At 42.8% G+C, this 20073-nt stretch overlaps 1 protein-coding gene across 2 annotated transcripts in view; it reads right to left on the bottom strand.

The window, feature by feature from the left end:
* The window catches only part of RPH3A (rabphilin 3A), a 267775-nt gene that overhangs the window by 114657 nt on the left and 133045 nt on the right, over positions 1 to 20073 (bottom strand). Inside the window, exon 1 of one of the 2 annotated variants that reach the window (XM_077875709.1) lies at positions 16210 to 16234. The exons of the other annotated variant lie outside the window; for it this stretch is intronic. The gene's annotated coding sequence lies outside the window, so the exon portion shown is untranslated. Of the gene's footprint in view, positions 1 to 16209; positions 16235 to 20073 lie in introns of those variants that run through there. 2 annotated transcript variants of the gene reach the window in all.

The raw sequence follows: 20073 nt of genomic DNA, 5'->3' as shown, positions 1-20073 counted from the left end.
CCAACTTAAACAAAAAAAAGTCTATAATTTTCCTGACACAATTCTTCAAAGTGAGGACCAGAGATTGTGGCTTCTGGAGAAGAACTACAAAGTCAAGTAAACATCAAGGATTGACAAAATGGATTCTTTTAATTCAATGTGTGAACTACTTTCAGAGTGTCAGAAGGATTAAAGAGAAAAAAGAAATAACCAAAGAAGCATCAGTGGGAGCCAGTTTGGCTTTAGGCTGCTTTTTAAAGAAAGCCTCTCCACAATTAGGATTTCCAAATATAATCCCTCTCTCGTTCGACAGAACCCAGTACCTAGACAGCTACTTCTAAAAATAAGAGAAATAAAATCTGTTTTGTGATGAATCATAAACACATTTCATCTCTGGTTCTTCTCCTGTTTTGGTATGAAATTCAGAAGAAGGTGTTTCCCTTCTTTTAAAAAATTAAAATTTGTGAGGATTTCTATCAATAAATTAGTTCTCCTCTTCTCTCTAAATGGATTATTTTGGCAAATTCTCCCATTTGGACAGCAGACTGATATCAGGCCCATAATATCAACTACTGTTGAGGTTTATCCTACATAGTGAAAAACATCTTGGCCACTCTTTGCTTGGCAACAGATAAGAAACCCAACAAAGCCAAGACTCAATAATTCTTTTTCTCTTAGCTAAACATAAGAGCACCCAGCCTGCTGAGGTGCAATGAACAGGACTATAGAGTTTAGCAAAACTGTGGACTGTGCGACATTTCTAACTCAAGGCTCAATCTCTCTCCTTTGGAAATAAAAATATAATAAACCATTAATGTTTAACTGGAGGCATCATTAATTAACATAAGGAGCCCTGACTTCACTATGCAATTAATTCCCCTTTCTTGAGTAATGCAAATGGCAAACGGAAGGTCTGTCTTCTATCAGGACCCTTCTGCCCCTCTTTCAGATGTATCTCCATTCCTGGCACGGTTTTGATGGCAAAAAGCAAAGGCACCTACGTGTTCTTTAAATAGATCTCTGCCCTGGCTGCTTTGACAGCTAATGGCCAAAGGATGCTAACACACAGTGGCATCTGTGTTTGCAAAATCAAGGAAGTTTTCCATCAACCAACTTGCTCCTTTATTAAGGGGAAAAGCAATCCGCATGCAGGAGCAAAGCTTACTAGGAGATTTGAACCTCTGAACTGCACTGAGCAGAAGCCCAGGGATGAGGAAGACTCAAATCAATAATAATAAGAACAACAGCCTTAATGATCACAGCAATAGCAGCGGCGATAATGGCTATTATTTGCTGAGCACCTTCTGCAAGTCTGGTTCAAAATCACTGCTTTATATGATGATCTCACTGAATTCTTCTTTTTTTTTTTAAGATTTTATTTATTCATGAGAGACACAGAGAAAGAGAGAGAGAGAGGCAGAGACACAGGCAGAGGGAGAAGCAGTCTCCATGCAGGGAGCCCGTTGCAGGATTCAATCCCAGGAAGCCCTATGTGGGATTCGATCCCGGGACTCCAGGATCACGCCCTGGGCTGAAGGCAGGGGCTAAACTATCGAGCCACCCAGGGATCCCGATCTCACTGAATTCTTACAGTTAACTCTAAGAAGTAGGTGCTAATATTATCTCTGCATAACAACATGATTGTGGTAGATTGGTTGCAAAAATGACCCTAATTCTTCCTTTTCCTGTACCCACAGCCTTTGCAATGTGACTTTACATAGCAATGTGATTTTGCAGTTCTGTCCTTCAAGACATGAAGTCAATTTCTCTGCCCCTCGAATCAGGTTGGCCTGTGTCTTGCTTTGACCAACAGAATGCCAAGATTCTGGACTTCAAGAGGGCCTTGCAACTTTTATCTCCTCTCTTGAACTTCTGTTCAGTAATAAGTCCAAACTAGCCTGCTGGAAGATAAGAGGCCCCCGAGCCACCCGAGACAGAACTGAGCCCAGACAAGGCTACCCTTGCCCAGCCAGCTCCCACAGACTCACGGCCCATAAGCAAGCTCAGAAAAATTAACCATGCTCTGTCCACTATGTCATGTCTACCCAGGCAACGCACAGACTAGTGAACAATAATAAATGTTTATTATTATGTGCCACCGAGGTTTTGTGGTTGTTTCTTATGTATCATTATTGTCAAAATAGACTGATACAACGAGGAACCTAAGACAGAGAGAGATTAAAGTGACTTCCTAGCAAATTTTTTAGCTCATAGTAGGCGTTAAACAAATATTAGCTAAGTGAGTAAATGAATGAAAAAATGAGTTGGAAACAAAATCTAGGTCTGTCTGACATGACAACCTGAGCATTTGACTAATAGGCTATACCAGAATGTACATTTCTATCCTGAGTTTATTCTCTTTCAAAATTACCCAGCATAGTACCAGTCTCAGCAAATGCACCTGGGTGGCTCAGTCAATTAAGTGCCTGACTCTTGATTTTGGCTCAGGTCATGATCTCAGGGCTGTGGGACCACACCACATATGGGGCTCTGTGCTCAGTGTAGAGTCCGCTTGTCCTTCTTCCTCTGCTCCTCCTCCTCCTCTCTCTCTCTCTCTCAAATAAATAAATAAATAACATCTTTAAAAATAATAAAAATTTAATGTCCATTTCATTTCTTTTCTCTGCTGCTCTTGATTACTCCACAACCAATTTAACTCAATCCCTACCTTATTATAAAGTCCATAGAGAAAAGAGGAAATTCAGAACCTGAAAAAAGATATATTTAACACAATTACAATCTGCCCTTGGATAAAGGAATAGGTTTCACTTCAACTTTTCTCTGTTGTTATGTGTTCTATATAGCTGGGATCTGCCCATACCCCACCTTTGATCCCTACCTTTTAATTCACAAGTTTAGACCATGTATATTTATTATGATTACTGATACATTTGAATTTCCCTCTACCATCTTATTTCATGCTCTTTGTTTACCCTGCTTTTTGCATGGCTCTCTAATGCCTTCCCTGGTATTCTATTTCTCCCATTGCTAGCAGAAACATTTGTTAGAAGTGGGGGTAAAGATTAAAAAAGTGTCTTTCAAACTGAGAAGGCCCTTTGAGACCAGAAAATGAAAGAAGTGACTCCATACAGTGTACAAAAGTTTTATTCAAAGTAACTTACTGACATGTCAGGACATAGGGTGGAAAAGGAACCACCAGCCGCACAGTCATTCTCTGCAAAATCCAGACCTTAGTCCACAGATTTTATAGAGTAAGGGGACATGCAAAAAGGTGTTGTAGTGAGATCAAAGGGCTTGCATGCATCTCAAAGGGCTTATATGCACCTGACTTACATTAACCCTTGATTAGGTCTTGTGGCACCACTGTGCATCAGGAAAGGGAAAGGATGTTATCTCCAACAGATTCATGTGAGGCCAAAACAAGTTTCCCCCAATTCCAGCCTCGGTGGGTATTTCTAATCTCCAAGGAACCCAGAACACAAAGCCCGGAGGGAGGTCATAGAGCAAACATGAAAAAAGATGGAGGGCCAAAGATAGAATCTGTATTGTCAGCGCTTGTACAACATTGTATTTTCTTCCCATTCTTTCAGTGGTTACCTTCTATTTTTTTACATGCATATGTGATTTCATCTAAAATGAATCTACTTCTCTACCCTCCTCCAAGAAAATGCCTTAGAATAGTTTAATTCTAACCCCTCCCAACTGTCTTACACATCTAGCATTGTTTTTTTCTCTACCTTTCAAAGTAATCACCCTGGCACACTGTATAAATAGATATTTATCACTTACTTATTATTACATTTTAAACATATACTATGTTCCTTATACAACTGTGTTTTCACTCTACCAACTCAAACCTTGCAAGGTAAGCAGTGGAAATATTATGATCAGGAGACAAGACTGAGAAGCTCAGTGTCTTAGAAGGGTAACAAACCAGAGAGGGAGTCCTAGAGGGAGAAGCCAGTTCTCCAGACTCTCATCTCGGTGCTCTCAGAAGTGTCCAGGACATTGCCAGCTAAATAAGGCTTAGTGTTCCCTCTTCATAAATATTTTGTTCACATTTCATCATCATAACACTTTGTATGTCAGTGACAGTCTGAGAACTTGTCTCTCATGCCTGAGAAAGTTCTTTGTTCATTCCAAACTCTGTCCTGATTAGAAGTTTTTAATACAAAATATCTTTATCTATATCTATATATCTGTCTCTACATCTCTATCTCTATCTATCTATCTATCTATCTATCTATCTATCTATCTATCTATCATCTATCTATCATCATCTATCATCTATCTATCTACCAAGATAGAGATATATATTTTTTCACAGCTTGTCATTTTCCTTTGTCAGGCATGCTTTGTATATCTCAATATCCCTTCCCCACTCTGTGCCTTTCAACGCATATTTTTTTCCTTGATTTTCCTTTCTAGCAGCCTCAGCCATCCCCCTACCCCACCTTTCCTTTCACTGTGACCTAGTGGTGATGTGGACAACAAAATGGACATCCATCCACTGATGCCAGGAAATGAAGGAAGATTCTGTGGAATGCTGAATACCAACTTCAATTTTTTTGAAAAATACACCCCTATCTACCTGCTGTAAAGAGCTTTAATCTTTCTCTTCAGGGGATTAAAACATTTCAAGGTAGCGAATGAAAACTCATTTAATCTCTCTGTTCAAATATGTTCCATCAGCCTATAGATTATTAAAAAAAAGATGACAGTGCCAAATGTGAGAAAAAATAAATAAACTCAATTTGTGCTAGCAGTCAAATTTCAAAGCTGGGGTCAGGTCTCATAATGGAAAAGAAAAGGGAGATCTTTTTCACACCAGGGAACCAATTCCACTGTCATTATATTTTACTTCCTTTTGCTTCTGCAAAGCCCCATCCCTCAACAAAAGGTCTTATTCATTTTCTCCTCCCTCTAAATCTCTGTACAAAGCTAGGAAAATAATGTCCTAAATGACAGTAAGAGCTAACAATGATTGAGCACTTACCATGTGTCACCCACTAATCTAAGTAGTTGACATGTTATATAACAGATTCAATGCCCACATAAGTCCCCACATAAGTAGGGGGCACCACTAGTATTCCTACTTCACAAATAAGGAAACTGAGGCACAGAGACGCGATACACCTAAGGGCTGGAAGAGGCGGGATTTAAACCCAAGGACTGTAGCTCTGGCACTCACACTCTTAACTACTTCACTCCACGGCCTCTCAAAGGCATATAATTACTGTCCCTTGAGATAAATCACAGTCCCAGTCATCTTGTATTATTCATCCTTGTCTACCCTGCTCAGTAGGCCCTGGGCACATAGGAGCTGATGTGTAGACCCTGCATCACTGGCTCCCTTGCCCACTGGGTTTACCAATGGACACTCTGACAGAAGATCAGAGCATGAGGGGAGAGAGAGGTTGTGGTCTTTATTCCCATGCCCCCTCCCTGCAGGGTCACCAAAGGTTGGTCACTCTCTTGGCCAAATGCCACACAGCTCCATCAGGCGGTTGTCTCCACAACTTTCTCTCTCAAAATCTGCATAACTTCTCTCTCTCCTCGCCCCTTAATACCCAGAGGTGGCAACATTCTCCTGCTGGTTCAAGTCCCCAGTCTGATGCCCAATCTGACAGATTCCCTAAACCCCACGTACATCTTTGAAAATAGCCCTTTCATACTCTGCAGATTTTCTGGGTTGAGTGTTCCTCTGTCCCTGCCAGGCCCCTGGTGGATTTGCCTGCCTAGGACAATTCATCAGAATCTCCTCAGACTATCACTTCACAGATGGCAAAGAGCCTGTCACCACAGGGAGAAGGATTATTTAGTACCCTCAGAAAATGGTCACTGGTCCATCAGTGCCTCTTCTGAGACTAAATGAAAACACATATAAATCATTTCTTCTAGAAATATCTGTGGAGTGCCTTCTAGATATTAGACACTACCCTGGGGATACACAAGTGGATGGGACAACCAGGTCACATACAGAGAATACATGAGAACTAGAATGTCACTGCGGCTGTGGATAGCGATAGGAGGGAAGGGCTTCCGAGATCGGGAGGCCTCCTGAGATGTGCCATACTAAAACCTTAAGGATGAGAGGACATGGCCATGCAGTGGGGGGCAGAGTAGGGGTATGAATGTGGTGTCCAGTGTTCCAGAGGAAATCGTGCTTCAGAAGGCTCAGAGGCGGGAAGGACAGTGGGCATTTAGATTGCAGGTGGTACAGCTGTGGAAGCAAGAGGGGAGCGAGCCTCAGAAAATCAGGGAAGAGGAATTTTCCCTTTTGCAATGATTAGGAGAACACTCCTGGTGTTCGGTGTCAGGCTAAGGATTCTGAATGCCCTGGATGTGCAGGACAGCCCCTTACCATGAGGACTACTGAGTGCCCTGAGTGTGAGCAGGTCCCCTTTGTGAAGTGAAGTCAGCAGCTGTACCAGCTTCCCAAGCCCTCCAAGAAGTCTGTCTATACCAGCTAACATCTGACAGGAAATGGGGCAGGACTGGAAGCTGGGATGCAGAGAGCTAAAGAGGGTTTGCATCACATTTTTCTGAGAGGACAGCACCAGAGATGGAGGGAAAGGGTAACTGCCAGCAAGAGAGGATGGGGATGGGTGGGGGCTTCCTTTATTTAGAGTCAAAGAAGATCATTCTAGAAAGTACTGCCATCACCACAGAGCAGTGTTTTTCAGACTTTAACCTAAGACCCACAGTAAGAACTACATTTTATATCACAATCCAATTCTACACACATGCACACAGACATGTGACTGAAGCAAAAGTTCCACAAAACAACATGCAGGCTTACCATGGGTGATGTTCTCTGATAGATTTTGATCCATGCTGATTTCTACCCATGAAACTGACTTGATAACTCATTATAGATCTCACTTCTTGGTGTGAAAAACAACACTAAAGACATAACTAGAAGACAGTATTGTTTTTTACTATTATATTTGTTTTTACTCTTTTTCTTTATTTTCATGGAAGTATAGTTGACATACAGTGTTACATTAGCCTCAGGTAATGCAACACTGCGATTCGACAACTCTGTACGTCATACTGTGCTCACCACAAGTGTAGCCACTGTTTGTCACCATGCAATGCTATTACAATACCACTGACGATATTCCCTGTGCTATGCCTTTCATCCCCGTGACTTTCTCATTCCATCACTGGAAGCCCATGCCTCCCACTCCCCTTTACCCATTTTGCCCATTCTGCTACTCCCTCCCCTCTGACAACTACAGGTTTGTTCTCTGTAATTATGAGAGTATTTTAAAGATTAAAAAAATGTGATAACACATTATGTTGATGAGCATGTGGGGAAATGAGCACTCTCATATACTATTAGTGGGAGCAAGAATTAATGCAAATCCATTAGTGGGCCATTTGGCCCTCCTTATCAATATTTTAGATGCATATGCCTTTGACTCAGCAATTCCACTTCCAGGAACTTCTTACATATTTATTCACACATATGCCCAAAGATGGATGCAGGGGAATATTCACTGTGGCATTGTTTGTCGTGACATCAGGCTGCAAACAATATAAATGCTCAATAGGACACTGATAAAATGAATTATGAGATATCCTTACAGAAGTCTAAACAACCATGAAAATAAATAAGGCAGGTTATTATGAATTAAAATGGAAGAAGGTCCGACATGTATGATATAGCTGACAAAGCAAGGGCAATAGGCTGATAATTGTTAAGCTGAATGATGAGTACAGAGGGATTTACTATACTCCTCTACTTCTGTATATGTGTGAATTTTCACATAGTTTAAAAAGTAAGGAGACAAGTGTCCAAACTATGTGCGGTATGCTGCCATTTGTGTTTAAGCCAATTTGCTTTAACAGACAAGGGGATCTGTAAGGGCCTGAAAGTAGCAAATATCTCTGGCAAGAGACCTAGGGAACAGGTGTGGGAGGGAGATTTTTAACTTTATACCCCTTTCTACTCTTTTAACTTGTAACCACATGCACCTTTTATCTATGTGTATGTGTGTAATTAAAAACAAGAAAGAAATAAAACTGATTTATCAACCTCAAAAAGGATAAACACCACTTACCTAAAATCAAAAGACTCAGAATTACACCTGAAAACCAAACAAACTAATTCATGATAAGGAACGTACTCCCACCCTTGACCCTCGACTAACCCCCATGACACCACAACCTTTGGAGTTTCCCTGAGCAAACAAGTCAAAAATAGAACTGTGTCCAGTTACATTTTTCTGCCAAATTGTTGTTTCCTTGAATTGATGTGAACAAAGATTAGGCCACATGGGACCCCAATTATACCTAGGTTATACTGGAAATAATTTCAAGTTTAACTTGTTCGGTTCCCTCACTTTAAGAATGGTAGACTATGACATGGCCCCTTCATTTCTCTATGTCTACTGGGAGAAGAGGCCTGAAATGAGGATATTCATTACAGCATGGTTTATAACAGGGAAAAGCTGAAAATAGTTTAAATATTCATCAGTAAGAAAACGACTAAGTAATGACACATTTGTATTATAGAATACTATTATCAACTGGATGTTTGTGCCTTCTCCTATACCCCTCTACATCTGCCAAATTCACAGGTTGGAGCCCTGACACCCAAAGTGATGGCATTATGAGGAGGGCTTTGGGAGACAAGTAGTTTATTTTTTTTATTTATTTATTTATTTATGATCACCACAGAGAGAGAGAGAGAGGCAGAGACACAGGCAGAGGGAGAAGCAGGCTCCATGCACCGGGAGCCTGATGTGGGATTCGATCCTGGGTCTCCAGGATCGCGCCCTAGGCCAAAGGCAGGCGCCAAACCGCTGCGCCACCCAGGGATCCCCGAGACAAGTAGTTTAAACAAGGTCACGAGGGTGGGACCCCCAAGATGAAATTAATGGCCTTGTAAGAGTTTTCTCTCTCTTTCTCTCTCTCTTTTTCTTCCATTTGAGGACACAGAGAGAAACCAGAAAGAGGCCCTCACCCAGAACCAAATCAGCCAGGATCTTGATCTTGGTCTTCCTAGTCTCCAGAATAATGAAATAGAAATGTCTGTTGTTTAAGCCCCCTTCCCCAGTCAATAGTATTTTGTTATGGCAGCTCAAGCTGACTCAGAGAAATAGCACAAACTATTTAAAAATATAAGAAACATATATGTACTGACACATTAAAATTCCTAACATGTTTAGGTGGAAAAAGCAAGTTGTGGTTATGATGTTATAGTATTACACAATTATGTAAAATGCACATTCATACAATAATATATATATATATATTTATACACAAATGCACAGATAATTATCTGGAAATATGAACATCTAACAAATGACGGGATACCCAGAAGCACAGAAGAATCATGGTCAAAGGGGATATTAGCTTTGTTTGTAAACTTATATTTTTTTATAAAAAGCTATTTCTGTATTACTTGTGTAATTAAAAGCAGTTTGAGGACATACCCGCTCCCAACTGTTCAGAGAGAACAGCCTAACTTCAGGCTATATAATCAGTCAACTTCAGGGCTGCTTCTAGAATCTGAGTTCTAAAATCTGCCTTGCAACCCAAGAGTTCTTCCCACTACCACTCAGTTCTCCACTAACATTCAGTTCTTCCCACTACCACGCAGTGTAATTTTGAAACGAGCAAAAATTACACTCTGCTCAGGGGAGAAAAGGGCAGGACTCGCATCCCACCAGACACCAATGAGGAGATAATGTTTTCATGCACTAAACGTAACATGGTTAGATCTCAACAAGGTTAGCTAAGACAATTAATTTCAAAGCCTTACAACTGACAGCAATACACAAATTAGCTTCCACATCAGCTTTAGGAAACTAATTTCATTACAATGAAGAATTCAGAAGGGAGCTCTGATGCCTTTTTAAAAAGTGAGATGTAACTTCAAAGTGAGATGAAACTGTTTTCTAGAGCAACTTCATAATTATACCACAAGGACAATGTTTACCTCAAAACCCAACACCCAATAGGGATAAGATGGAAGGAAGAAAGAAGCCTCAAAGAGATGTCAGGTTGAAATCTGCAAGAGACTTTCATGAAAGGAAAATAAAAAAGATTAAGGGTCTCAAAAAGTTTATTATAAATTATAGCAAGAGCTAACATTTATTTATTCAACCAAAAAGTATTGAGTACCAACTGTGCCAGGCAGTGTTCTAGGCACTGGAAATAAACAGTGAATAAGATGCATAAAAATTCTGCCTTTGTGGAACAGATATCCTGGCAATAAACATAAGTGCTACAATAATCTGGGCAGGTGAACAAGGAGTATCAGGTAGGAGGTTTTTTTTTTTTAATTTTTATTTATTTATGATAGTCACAGAGAGAGAGAGAGAGAGAGAGGGAGGCAGAGACACAGGCAGAGGGAGAAGCAGGCTCCATGCACCGGGAGCATGACGTGGGATTCGATCCCGGGTCTCCAGGATCGCGCCCTGGGCCAAAGGCAGGCACTAAACCGCTGCGCCACCCAGGGATCCCAGGTAGGAGGTTTTGATGTGAAATACATAGAGGAGTCAGGGATGGTCTCAGAAAGTGACATTTGAGCAAACACCTGAAGGAGGCAAAACAGTAAGCCCAGCAGATATCTAAGAGAAGTTTGTTCCAGGCAGAGGGAGTGGCAAGTGCAAAGGTTCTGAGGTAGGGACATACCTGGCATATGTTTAGGGAGTAGCAAAAGGCTAATAATGGCTGAAGCGAGAGCAAGGGAAAAATCCCAGAAGATATGAGAGAGGAAGCCAGGAGCCAGATGGTGTAGGGCACTGTAGGCCATTGTAATGACCTGGGCTTTTACTAAGAGAATGGGAGCCACAGAAGAGTTCAGAGAGCAGGAGTGACATGAACACACACAGCACTGGATACTCTGGTGGAGATCAAGGGAAGAGGTGGAAAGACCAGTTAGGAAGTCACTGAAACAATCCAGGGGAAAGATGATGGTTCACTGAGTATTTACTGTGAGCTGGAGACTTTACATACTATATCTTCCAGTTTTATTTATCTTAACTGAGATATAATCCACATACCACAAAATTCACCATTGTCAAATATACAGTTTGATTGTTTTTAACATATTTACAAGGTTGTGCCATCAACAACACTCTCTAATTCCCAAGCATTTTCATCACCCCAGAAAGAAACCCTGTACCCATTAGCAGTCACTCCCCATTCTCTCTCCCTCCCACCTCTGGCAACCACTATCTATTTTCTGTTCCTATGGATTTGCTTATTTTGGACATGCCATATAAATGGGATTAGACAATATCTGATCTTTCATCTCTGGCTTCTTTCACTGAGCATCATGTTTTCAAGGCTCCTCCATGCATTCCTTTTTAAGGCTGAAGTAAATGTTACAATATCTTATTAAATCCCCACAAAAGCCCTATAAAGAAAATACCATCATTATCATGCCCAGGTTTCTGACAGGGAAACTGCAGTTCAGAGAGGTCAAGTAAGTTGCCCAAGAATAGCCAGGAGAGGGGAAGACCGGAGACTGAACTCAGAAGTCTGGCTCCAAGGCTCGCCAATTTGACTACTTTGTTAATCACCTTACTGAATGAATGATGGACTTTAGTCAGGCCCTTCATTGGACTGGGGAAACAGAGGCCCTGATTTCATAGAGTTTGGGCGAAGCCATCACCGAAATTCAGATGTCACAACCTCCTTTTCAGCTGGGGTCCACTTTAGCATGTCCTTGTGGCACCACTGGGGCCTTCTCATTCTGGCTGGAGTCAGATAAAATAGAGTGAGTTCCCCTGGTGAAGGTGAGACCTTGAAGGTGGGGATGAAGGGAGGGAGGGGAATACAACAGTGTCGCCTTCCCCAACTGCCAAATTCACAAACATCAGTGCGGCTCAACAAGCAATTACTGAGCCCTGACCATGTGCAAGAATCTATGTGAACAGAGGCATCACCAAGATGTGGTCCCTGCCCTTAAAAAGTTCCCAGGGCAGGGGATCCCTGGGTCGCTTAGCCGTTTGGCGCCTGCCTTTGGCCCCGGGCACGATCCTGGAATCCCGGGATTGAATCCTGCGTTGGGTTCCCGGCATGGAGCCTGCTTCTCTCTCTGTCCCCCCACCCCCTCTCTCTCATAAATAAATAAGTAAATCTTTAAAAAAAAAAAAAAAAAAAAAGCTCCCAGGGCAGTTGGGGAAACTGTTATCCCAGTATTACATCAAAGAAGAGGCTATGGTATTCCTATCTTTACCATCTCGGCATTACTAGGAAGATGGCACAGTGCTGGGTAGAGAGCTTTCCTCCAACAGACATTTGCTGAGGAGCATCTATATACTCCAGATGTTACCCATTCCCCTTGGCTCTTTCTTATTAACCCTGCTCCACCTACAGCCTTCCCTCTCAATCCTAACCCTTCCCAGTTTCCCCAAGGAACACTTCCTAATAAAGCCTTTCACATCAATCTTTGTCTCAGGTCTGCTTCTGGGCACTACCCAAGCCAGGAGGTGAGCTAGAAAGTCATGTAACAATCACTAACACTAAAGTTTACTGAGTACTTACTACGTGCCAGGCAGGTATTATAAGCACTTCACCTGTATTAACTCATTTACTCCACAACACCACTAAGAGGCAGATGCTATTATTATACTCCACTTGCAGATGAGGAAAATGGGTTGCAGGGACTTGTGGCTGCCCAGTCAGTAGTGGCAGAGCTAAGACTTAAAACCAGGCAATCTTTCCAAGGCTGGGCTCTTGACCATTCTATGATCTGCTGCCTTTTGGGTAGGCTTGGGAAACACAGCTGGCATTTGGGGAGGCTAAGTGCCAGGGGTAAGGTGGCATCTGTGTATACAGAGAAAAAGAAACAGAAAGGCATGGAGGGAAGAGCAAGAGGCACATGCACGGGGAGGCATCTGAGAAGACATCAGAGGTCTTCCATTGCAATGAAGCCCAGCCATAGTTCTTGCCAATGAGTTCCAAAAGATTGCCTGTAGAGGACATGCAGCCATGCGGGGCAGTGGGGGGCAGAGGGGACAGGGGGGATGCTCTCCAGGTGAAGAGAGGTTGGGAATAAATGCCCCAAGTTCTCTCTTCCACCCTCCTCCAATAGCCAGTCTCCCAATGGCTGCCCCTAGGCAAAACCTAGGGATCCCAAGAAATGCAGCCCAAAGGCCCTCCCATCCCCCCTCCCCATGTTAACAGAACAGGGAGGGGAAAGCAATGGATCTGAGGGCTGAGGGACTTTGGTCTGCTCTGGCTTCATCAATTCATTCATTCACTCACTCAGTGAACATTTCTTAAATGCCCACTAAGCCAGGTGTCCAGAACCTACAACACTAATAGTACCCAGCCCCTCCCCTGAGAGAGAGTTATTTGTAATTGTATTAACTGTGGGCTGATAGTGGAGATGACATATGACTCAACCTGGAAGTAGCCGCGGGTCTGGAGTCACTTCACTAAGATGACTTCACGCTTCATCTCAAAGGATAAGAAGGGTCTGCCATGTGGGGGAGACATCTGTTGTTTTCACCTGCTCTATCCGACATTCCCCAGGGGAATGACCTTTAATCCAGCTCAGTCCCTCTGGTTGCCCATGGGATGAGCACATGACCCAAGTCTAGCCAATCAGCACATTCCATTTTCCTGGCCACAACAATTAGGCAGGGTGTGGGCACATGACCAGACCCATCCAATGCGAGGCAACTCTGGACCCTCCCAGGATCCTTCGTGGGAAGTTGTTCACTTTCTCCTGATGTTGTTAGAATACCTGGAGGGTGAGCCTGGGCTGTGGGTGGACACCTTGCCACTAGCAAGCATGAACGTACTGAAGAATGAAGCCAACACCAAGGAAAAGTGATCTGAGAGAAATAGAAAGTCCTGATGGTATCATTTGAGTTCTGGGATCCAGCCATTCCTGAGGCCATCAATTATTCAGTTATTTCAACAAATACAAGTTTTTTCTTTGCTTCAGCCTCTTTATGTTGGGTTTCTGTTGCTTGCAATTAAAAAGGCCTTGACTGATAAGATGGGGAAAGGCAGAGGAAGTAGGGCTTGCCAGGAGAACAGACTCAAGGAACCACAGACAGTTGGATGTGCCTAGAGGGTAGAAATTTGTAAAAAGAATGGGGCAGAAGGTGAATCTGGGAAAGTGGATGTGGACCTAGAAAGCCTTGAACCCTCAGCAAAGGACCCTAAACTTCCTTCACAGATTCCAGAGCTTCTACAACTTTCTACTCTTCCCTCAAATAATCAGCAAGAGTTCCTAGCACCTCAGGATTGTGGCCTGTCTGGGGCAAGTACAGAAGAGGTGGTTCCTTCCCTCAGGGGCTTCCCATCCAGCTGGGGGAAGAGGAAGCAAAACAGGGAAAACTATAACCAATAATAATAATAGTGAATATTTATTATTAATGATGTGCCAGATATGGCACTGTGTTTACATAGATTTTTTTTCATGGAATCCACATACCACTCTATGAAGCCAGTGTTATGAATGTCCCCCATATTTTATTGATAATGAAAGTAAGGCTCTGACAGGTGGAATCACTTGCCTAAGGTCACACAGTTTGGAAGCGGCAAAGCTAGAACTTGAATTCAAGCAGTGTGACTGCTGAGTCCACATACTTGAAACATTTTGCTGAGCAGTCAATTGGTTCACAGGTGGAATGAGAAAAGTAAACAGGAAAGGAAGTCAGAAGGTCAAGATGGAGTCTATAACCAAGCTGTAAATGGCTCTGCCCCAGGTCTCATTTTGGAAGACAGCCCCACGGAGGGCATGGCTGTGGGTCACAGGTGTGCATGGCAAACAGCCTTTTTACTCACTTACGTCCTTGTGGGCTTGGGGGCTGCCTGGCTCTGCTGAGGAATACAAGACAAGTAGAACCCTTGTCAAAGGACACGGAACTTGAAATGCAGGGAGAAGGAGCAGCAGGCTGCCACTGACCCCATCTTTCACAAAATGCCCTGTCTTTCCTGGATGACACCACTTTTTCCATGTCTGTGACTGCCTCCTGGAAGGTACCACAACTTGACATCCCACTGCAGATTCTCCACACCAGAGAAGCCTGCAGAGGCATATTTGCTTTTTATTCTGGAGAAGGTAGATGGGAGTAGATTCTGAAGTCCACTCATTGCCTACTCACCTCATTCTCTCATATTCGGAATGTGCATGCACGTGCTAGTATGTGCACGCAAACACACACACACACACACACACACACACACACACACACTAACCCTCTATTGATGAATAGAGGAAATGGTCATACTCCCAAGGCCCCTGAAATCCTGCCTCTTGTGGTAAGCCTTCCTCGAACACCCCTCTCTTGTCTCAGAGTTCCAAGAACCTGACTCACATGGAGAAAACCGGGCTCAGAGAGATTACATGGCACATAAGTGTCAAAGCCACAACCTGATTCCCACTGTGACCTTGGGCAAGCTGACTAGCCTCTCTGAGCCTCTGTGTCACTGCTTGTGAAATGGGATTAATAGCTATCCTGCAGGGTATAGGGGAGAGATAAATACAGCAATATGTAGGAATCCCATGTCATGGCACCTAGCATGTAGTAAGCATTCAACAACATAATAGCAAATTAAATTAGATTACATTAGATTACAGCACTGGGTGTTATACTATATGTTGGCAAATTGAATTCCAATAAAAAATATACAGGGATCCCTGGGTGGCGCAGCGGTTTGGCGCCTGCCTTTGGCCCAGGGCGCGATCCTGGAGACCCAGGATCGAATCCCACATCAGGCTCCCGGTGCATGGAGCCTGCTTCTCCCTCTGCCTATGTCTCTGCCTCTCTCTCTCTCTCTCTCTCTCTCTGTGACTATCATAAAAAAAAAAAATATATATATATATATATATATATATATATATATACAAAAAAATTTTAAAAATCTAGAAACTGGGATGCCTGGGTGGCTCAGTGGTTTAGTGCCTGCCTTTGGCTCAGGGTGTGATCCTGGAGTCCCAGGATCAAGTCCCACATCAGACTCCCTGCGTGGAACCTGCTTCTCCCTCTGCCTGTGTCTCTGCCTCTCTCTTTGTGTGTCTCTCATGAATAAATAAATAAAATCTAGAAGCTAATGGGGGGGGGGGGCTCAAGATACTGTGTTTCATCTCATTAAATGTAGCATTTCAGCTTAGCCTCCATAGGATAACTGACCCAGGCTGCAGTGGCTGCTGTCCCATGAACGTCCATGCTGCCTGGACTTGAGCCTCCCGGTCCAGCCCAACATGACTCAGCACCTGGAAACATGTGCTTCTTTAAATAGATCCTGCTCTCAGCTGATTCTCAAGGCTGATCAATGACTTACCTGTCATTGGTGGGAGGTATCCTGGGGCTTGCTGAGAGTCTGCTGGTGTGGAGCAGAGGGACATAAGGGACACTGGAGGAAGGTCACTGGTGACTATGACCCTGCTAGAGAATTAAGAGAATGGCCAGATGAGACAGCACCCAGAAACAGGGAGGTTGTCTGCACCCATCCCACCAAACTGGTCCATAGGGTTTAGTGTCATGCCCCAAAGCCCCTGCAACATTATGGAGGGGTCAGGAGACCTAAGTTTAAATCTCAGCTCTGCCACCAAAAGCTTCCTGACCTTGGACAAGTCCTTTGCTTTCCTATCTTCTCATCCATCAAGCCATACTCTAATTACAAATGCACAACAGGAGGCAGAAGACAATCCAACTGCTCCCAGTGGAGGATCAGCCAAATGACTTATAGTCCATCCATACCATGCAACAAGTACTGGTCAAACGAGAGATGTTACTGACGTGGGCTGAGATGAAACCACCTCCGAGCCACTGTGGGACAGTGAGCTGCCATCAGAGGGCTTTGTGTCATGTCCTGCATAGATATGTACACTAGAATATTCATAGAATAACTCTAAAAGGAAAGAGACACACACAGACACACACATTCTGGTAAATGGAAAAGACTTACATTTTGTAAAAAAAAAAAAAAAAAACAAGGAGACATAAGTCTTTATCTTTTACTTTTTGCTTTTTTTTAAAAAAAATTCTCACTACTGCATTTTTCCAAAATAATTTCCAAGTTAGCAACAAGAATCTCACATTCATGCTCACTGGAAAACAGGGTGAGCTCTAGATAAACGAGGTCACCAAGGCCCCAAGCCTGTTTCCAGTGGCCACAAGTTCAATGGCTTTTGGCAAGCCTCCAGCTCCTCTGAGGCTTGGTTCCTGCTGTTTGTCAGCAGTATTTTTGCCCATGACTAGTAGAGAATATCAAATATGGAAGAACTTGGAAAGCACATCTGTTAAGTATATATGCTTGCTAATAACTTCTTACTTCCATGAAACAGAAGAGTGAGTCTATAAAGGGTCAGCTAGATACATTTATGAGACTTCCTCTCTTAAGGCATTTTTTCAAATGCATTCCAGCATTTTGTGTGACTCAAATCCCACAAGCACTGGTTTGGGGTGGAGCAGAATGGGGTTAAGGGCCCACCTCCATCATCCACTAACATAAACATCCAAAGTCTCAGTCCCTTTATTGGTAAAAAGGACAGCGGTTATACTTCACAGGGATATTGTGGAAATTAAGTGACAGAGCATGTGTGAAACTTTTAGCATAGAGTTAGCACCTACTATGTGCTCAACGAGTAACAAAATCTTTCTCTTAAACTTTTCTTGTAGTTATACCAGCAGCCATTTTGCTTTTAGGATCTAGATGCTCTGTATACAGTTTAGAAAAACCACGACCTCTGGATGGAAATGACTGTATCTTCTGTCTTAGCTGGAGATCCTTAGAAGGCAGAGCATGAGGCAAAGGTGTACGTGTACTGGGAAGTGCGACCCCAGGGAAAGAAGCAACACAAGTAAATGGAGTGTATTATGAAGCTGGCAACAGGTTGGTTGCTCAGAAGTCTTCAGAGAGGCTGTACCTCTGAATCATCCATCTGGAGCCAGAAATAATATACCCACCAGCTCTCATGGGATGTCAACTCCCCCCACACCTTGATTTCACAGAGGTGAGTATCACCTGGACTTCACAATGCCTCATGCCTCAGTGGATATAAGAAATATAAGGAACCAGAGCAGCTGCCACAGCAGGAATGACAATAGCAAGGATGGTGCAACAACTAATGTCTCTCAGACCATGAGAATATTATGAAGTGCTGCTAAGCCCACTCTGGCCAGAAAGGAAGGCAGGTGCACAGGTCCTAGAAGGGACTACTACACCTTCTGCACAGATTTGCCTCCTTACATAGCTAGGATGTCCATCTGCCACCTGCTAACCTGCTTGTTTAATGTCTAAAGCACATGGATCCACCCCTGACCACCCATTTCAGAGAACAAGTAAGGTCTTCTGGGCCCCAGGGAGCATCCCATCCCAGCCTGGTCCACTCCCACAGAATGTCCTGCTAAGGATGGCCAGAGCCCTCTGGACATTCTCAGCTCTTTGCTCCAGAAGGCTGCTTACTTTGACCTCGACCCCGACCTCGTTACTTCAGCCTCTTGCAGAGCTGTCCATCAGGAGTGGCATTTAAATGTGAGATCCTGGGCTTTTTATCAAAGGACACGATGAACAACCACACCATGCCAAATCTATTCTTGCTTCTGCTGGGTTTCATTTGAGATGTAGAACCATGGTATTCAGTGCTCTCTTTCTAAATTCCTTTTATTTTATTCATTCATTTATTCAGCAAATATGTATTGAGGGAATTGGTAAGAAAAAAGTCAGTCTAATAGAAAAATGGTTAAAAGTTAATGAATACACAGTTCATAGAAAATAAAACACAAATGACTCTCAAGCATTTGAAAAGATGCTCCATTTCACTCAAAAAAGAGAAATGTTTATTAAAGCTATACTGAGAGACCATTTTCCCCATCAGATTGGCAAAAATCCAAAAGGTTAATAACACATTTTGTTGGCAAGGTTGTGGAGGAATAGGTATTCTCAAGCATTTCCGGTAGGAGTGTTCCTATGGTGCATAATTGGATGATATCTATCAAAATTATGAAAGCAGATATTCTTTGACACAGCAATTTCCCTTCTGGGAATTTATCCTACAGAGATGTTTGGACTTGTGCAAATTGATGTACATACAATGTTATTCACTGCAGACTTCTAAGAGCAAAATATTGGGAATAATCTAGATGCTTTAAATAAATAATAATCTAAGCAATGACATTCTATGTAGATTTTTTTAAAGAATGAGATGTCTCTCTATTCACTGATATAGAAAGATCTCTATGATAGAATGGCAAATAATAAGGCACAGAGGAGCATGGATATGGCATGCCCGCATTAGGCTAATGCTGCCTAACAAACTACCTCAAAAGTTTAAAAAGTAATTGTTCACTCTCATGCTCTCAGACTTGGGGTTCTGTTGATCTCAACTGGGCTCAGCAGGGTGACTCTGCATTAGGCTGCAAGGTCCAGAGCTTGCGGACTCTATTCCACATTCTTCATTCAAGAGCCAGGCTGAAAGGGACAATAGTTAAACCTCGGCACACTCCTCTCATGGTGAATCATGGAGCACAAGAGAGGAAGGGTAATGACACAAAAAACCTTTTGAGACTCTTATGTCTTGTCAACTAACATCCCACTGTCCAAAACAAATTATATCACCAAGTCCAAAATCAAGGGGTGAAGAAGAACATTCTATCCACCATGAGGTCATGGCAAGAGTATGGATATGTAATACCACCAGAGAACTGTAGAGAATGGGACCAATAATTAAACTAACATTACATAAACACACACATGCAAACACCCAATTTTACTTATTTTTATCTAAAGGTATCCTGGAAAAAAACTGTAACAATGGTAATCTATACTGGAGGACCGGTGGAAAGTGAAAGCTTGTAGACAGAGGATAGGTAAGGAAGAAGACATTCCACTGCATACCTTTTGACATTTTTAAAATCAGGTGAATGGTTTACCTGTACAAAAAAAAATATTTTAAAATGTACATGGAGCATCTACTAGGTGCCCGGCACTGGGAGAGGCACTGGTGACAGAGCTATAAACAAGACAGACCTGATTTCCACCTCCAGGTAGCTAATCCTTGGGTGCAGTTGTCTCTACTCTGGCTGCCACCAGAGCCACCTGGGAAACTTTTTAAAATGCTGATGTCCAGCTCCACTCCCAGAGATTCAGACTGTAATCAGTTTGGTGTACAAACTTTTACATACTTTTAAAAGGTCCCAAGGA

The sequence above is a fragment of the Canis aureus genome, chromosome 27 (assembly GCF_053574225.1).
Source record: "Canis aureus isolate CA01 chromosome 27, VMU_Caureus_v.1.0, whole genome shotgun sequence".
In the NCBI taxonomy this organism is placed as follows: domain Eukaryota; kingdom Metazoa; phylum Chordata; class Mammalia; order Carnivora; family Canidae; genus Canis; species Canis aureus.
This window is presented reverse-complemented; position numbering and strand designations above follow the sequence as displayed.